The sequence below is a fragment of the Boleophthalmus pectinirostris genome, unplaced genomic scaffold, assembly GCF_026225935.1.
Source record: "Boleophthalmus pectinirostris isolate CB_2022bp ecotype Guang Dong unplaced genomic scaffold, ASM2622593v1 HiC_scaffold_7, whole genome shotgun sequence".
Taxonomy (NCBI): domain Eukaryota; kingdom Metazoa; phylum Chordata; class Actinopteri; order Gobiiformes; family Gobiidae; genus Boleophthalmus; species Boleophthalmus pectinirostris.
In genome coordinates this window covers 29,847,098-29,851,270 of record NW_026571473.1, presented here as the reverse complement: position 1 = coordinate 29,851,270, position 4,173 = coordinate 29,847,098, and positions in this window count along the sequence as shown.

The window sequence follows — 4,173 nt, the reverse complement described above, 5'->3', positions numbered from 1 at the left end:
TCAATGAGCATATCTGTTTCCCATGTGTCAGTGAAATAAACAAACGTGATTGGACGACTCAGTCTGAGTTTGACACTGAGGAGGCGGAGGTGAGGTGGTGATCAGATCTTCTATAGAGAATACACAGAGAGAACTAGGACTGCACAATCAATCACAATCAAACACAAATCGCCGTTTGAATGCAAATGCAAAGCAAGTCGCAAAGGCTGCAATTTTTGGAGTACCATCATTTCCTCCACAAACAATTATTCTGCATAAAAAGTGCTAACTCTGTCGTTTAGATCTGTGCAAAGATGTTCTGAAATGTGATTCTTATATTAGTTTGTCAGTTCATATTTCAGTCCTTTTTGGATGCTATTATTAAAACAAATCTAATCGTAATGATAAATGGTCACATATTTATGTAGCACTTTTCCACCTTCAAGGGACTCAAAGTGCTTTCTCTTGCTTTCTTTGTCCAAATGCTTGTCCAAAACATCGCAATATACTAGTATTTCACGCAGTAGTTATTTTCATGAAGTCGTTCGGTCCTTGATAGAACCAGTCTGAATCTAAAGCAATCAAACTCCCCCATGTGTTCTATTTATAAAAACTCCAAAGGACTGAGGGAAAAAAACAAAACATTACAAACCAGAGTCACACGTATGATGAGCCTTCTTATTGCTTTCCCAAAGAAGACATCACTCTTGCCTGTCACCCGCTCTGATGTAGACACCTTTTCTGATCCGCACCAGCTCCACACACACAAGTGCATTATGGGAGCACCAGCGGAGTCAAAGGCACCGACAGACGCTAGCTAAATGCACCGTGATTTATGAGGCCGCCTACAGACTGCTCCAACATATGGTAAAGACATAATAATGCATGCATGATGGTGTGTCTACAAAGAAACTGCCACGGCTGATTTATGGTATACTGGTATTAAAAAGAGAAGAGGTCGCTTGGGTGTTTTGGTAATTATAACATTCATTTGGATTAAAGCCGACCTATTATGCAGGCGACTTTTTAGAGCATGTACTTGTAGTTGTTTCCCTTTTTCATTTCCCCTATTTGAAGTTTTATTTAAAGTGATTCATATATGTTTGTGAAATCTTTATTCACCTGTATTCAAGACATCCTTGCTCCAATCAATTCGTTTTCATCAGCACTGGTACACGCCCACTCCTCTGTAAATACTTTGTTCTCTAGTCCTGTCACGATAAATACTATAGTGAGTTATGGAACAATAACTGCACACATTTTCTTTGTACTTTGGGTGGAATTTTTGCTTATTTTTCTGTTGCACGATGAGATTTGAGCTGTACAAAGTAATGAACTTCAATGACTCATTATAGACACAAACTGTGTCCTTGTTGCAGCTCATATTTTTTCACAATTTTGCACATTTAGAATACATTTTAGGGGATAATTCTGCTTTATGGTTTGGTTTCAGTGTTATCGTTGATGGTCTATATTTACTCTTGCAATATATCACCAATTTTATCTTCACACATATGAATCTGTGAATCTGTGTCTCGCTAATGTCATTGATTCAAATAGTATACATGTAAAATGTGAGGCATACAGCTGATCAGAGGAGCCGTGGAGCAGACGTCCACACCACCAGGAACTCCAGGGAGAGATGAAGCCAAGCTCACTCTCCACCAGGAGCTGCATGCAGCTCTACAAGAAACACTGCATTCCTAAAAACAAGCCTAAAATAAATAAATATATTAAAATGTGTATAGTAGAAACAGTAAAAAAATATATATTTCATTCAAAAGCTAAGCTAAAAAGGTGGTCTTGAGCCTACTCTTAAAACATGATGTACAGCTATCCATCGAGCCGAAGCTCATGGCTCTTTGTTGTGATCACGTTTACAGCGACATGAGCCTCCACTGGGCTCCGAAATCAGCGCACTTGTTTCGTTTACAAGTGGTTTTAGATCAATATTGCAATTTAAAATCTTAAAATTACAACAATGATCCGCAGATGTGATAGATTATAACTTCAAGAGCATCTTTGATCATTTGGAATTACAAAATAAACATATTTTACCTCATGCATGAACTAAATCTACATTGCGTTGGTGTTTTTTTAAATGGCATTTTTTGGCAACCTCAGGCAACCTCACTCTTTCGTTGCTTAGTCATAACATAAACTCTTACCAGTCTCACCAGCTCGTCAAAATGATATCTACTGCTTTTTATAAAGAAATACAGTTAATAATATCCAGGCTTCGCCCTTCATAATATTTTCAGTTTCTCATGTGGCCCTATGGAAAAAAATAATTGTCGACCCGTTGCCCAAGGATTCTCTTTAACACTGACTTCTGAATCGCAGTTGAAACATTTAAGTTCAAAATCTGTCCACATGACGCTCAAACCTTTGCTACCCTGGACTATTCCTTGATAAATAAAGAAACACGCTTTTTTGTAGTTATGATATCGCAGAGCAGCTCAGAGTCACTGTCACTGAGTCAAAGTCACTGGCTTTACACACACCAGGAGACCATCTTAAAAATCATTCACAAGGATTCAAAGACCTGTCACACGTCTATGAAGTCAGAAAAGTGGAAAACTGGATCCAATTCAAAGTTAAAACATTGATATCAGCAAATCTTGGTTATCGTCCACTAAAGAAAGACAAAGATCAGACATAGATTGAAAATAACTGAATATCTGACCATTCTGTAGGTGAAAATTGTGTTCTAGTCGTCAACAAAATCATACAGGCACAGATTTGCAGGTATGTCTCATTCTGCCCAAAAGCCCCTGTGGCTCCAGCTTTACCAACGTGTGAGCAAATCCAGCATTACTCTGAGAAGTGTGTGAAGTGCAATACAGATCTGCTCCATTATGGTCAGTACTGTGACAGCCAGGTCCTATTTGCAGTCCTGTTATTTTTGGACCATGTCTGATGCTCCCCTGAGAGTATGTGTGTGTGTGTGTGTGTGTGTGTGTGTGTGTGTGTGTCTGTGTGTGGCCCTGGGGCTCTTTGTATGAAAGTGTAAAGTGCATTGTTTACCACGACACCTCTGTGAAAATGGCACCTGTTAATTATGATGAACACTACGGTGAGGCTCCATTTTCTGGTGTATTCACTAAAACCATTATCAGTTCTATTAGCTGCACAAAATCTGTTTTTTTTTGCCCTAATATTTATTAAGTTTTTAACAAAACATAACAAAAAATAAAATATCATAGCCTACTGTATATAAAATAAGAACAGTTATTGGTAAAATGTAAAATCTTAAATGTAAGAAGTTAAAGAGGGAGAATTGTGCGAAATACCTAGTGTTCTACCAAGGAGGTATTCCTTCAAAGTGTCTTAACAAATCCAGGCTTATCCTGAAACCCTGAGCTGAAACTAGCTCCAACTAGCTTAAGCCTCAAGTCGTGAAATGACAGAAATAAGCCTGAGTCTGACCAAAGCTAATTCAAACCTGAAGTTTAAGCTGCACTTCGTGTGCGCTCGCAGTGACTCTGAGAAGGCCAGATCAACAGAGCATCAAAATCACGGAAAATGAGCCAAAAAATTTGATGATTTTTATGAGTGCACAGTGCACACCCGCAGAGTTGAATTTGGGGAACTTAACTTTTCCGCTCCTTGTTATTGCAACTCAGCACCACCTCTGGTCAGTCACTTTGGTGGAAGGAAACTGAGGCTTTGACACAGGGCTGTCACAGTTAGGGAATTTCTTCTGCGGTGCGGTATAGCAGCTCAACACCGCGGTATGCAGTGATATGACAGTCCACATGGGCGCACCTTAGTCCTAGGTTAGTTCTGGGTTAGTCCTGGGTTAGTCCTGGGTTAGTCCGTGGGTTAGTCCTGGGTTATCACGGGCAGTAACAGGTGGAATGTTAATGGGTCCGGGCAGGTGCAGGTCTCTAAAAATGGACCCGTGCAGGACTCTGGGTAGGGTCATGTTGGTCACGTGCAGTGATCACGGTTACCCAACATGCACTGCAGTGGGCCTCTTAGTACCACAGTGATATATTTTTGCGGTTACCGTGACAGCCCTACTTTGACAAGCCTGAATTGGCCAAATAAGTCAGGCTTTTCACTTTAGCTCGCTTCATGTTATAACATTGTTCCTCATCAAAAACAGGCCTGAAGAGGTTTTCTGTCATCCATGCATGTTTGAGTAATTTAGCAATCTCTCCCAGGCCTTATTCAAACCCTCCTTATGGT